Below are 750 nucleotides of genomic sequence, written 5' to 3'. Positions count from 1 at the left end.
CAACTGAATCCTCAAAGCCATGGAAATCATTCACAAACTGGGGACACAATTTTTTCCAAACAACATTCAGGTTCATCTGCTTAACTTCATCCCAAGAATCAGAAATGTTCTTTACAGCAGCAAGAACATTGTAAGATTTCCAAAAGTCACTGAGAGTCAACTCTTTATCCTCAGTTGCCCTAAAAGCCATAGCAAATGTCCTTCGGAGGTAGTAGGCCTTGAAAGAAGCAATGACACCTTGGTCCATAGGCTGTAAAAGGGAGGTGGTGTTAGGTGGAAGGTAAACCACCTTGACATTTGGATGAAAGTCATTCAGATCGGCAGGGTGACCAGGGGCACTGCCCAGCACTAGCAACACCTTAAAGGGCAGCCCCCTGGAAGCACAGTAGTCCTTCACTTCTGGCACAAAATGGTTGGTGAACCAGTCCTCAAATACGCCAAGTGTCACCCAGGCCTTCTTGTTAGATTTCCAGATGACAGGTAGTTGACCCTTCCATATGCCCTTGGGTGCCCTTGGATTCTCAGCCAGACACACCAAGGGCTTCAGCTTGAAGTCACCAGCAGCATTAGCCCCAAGTAGCGAAGTCAGTCTCTCCTTGCTGGCTTGATGGCCTGATGCTGTCTTCTCCTCCTTGGCAATGTGCGTACATGTAGGCATAGGCTTCCAGAACAAGCCTGTCTCGTCCACATTAAACACTTGTTTATCACAGTAACCCCCCTCCCTAATTATCTCAGCCATCGCACTAGGAA

Source organism: Myotis yumanensis, unplaced genomic scaffold, assembly GCF_028538775.1.
Source record: "Myotis yumanensis isolate MYYU_CA2020_CCGP unplaced genomic scaffold, mMyoYum1.0.hap1 SCAF_20, whole genome shotgun sequence".
NCBI lineage: Eukaryota > Metazoa > Chordata > Mammalia > Chiroptera > Vespertilionidae > Myotis > Myotis yumanensis.
The sequence above is the reverse complement of the archived record's forward strand: the minus strand, read 5'-3'. Positions refer to the sequence as shown.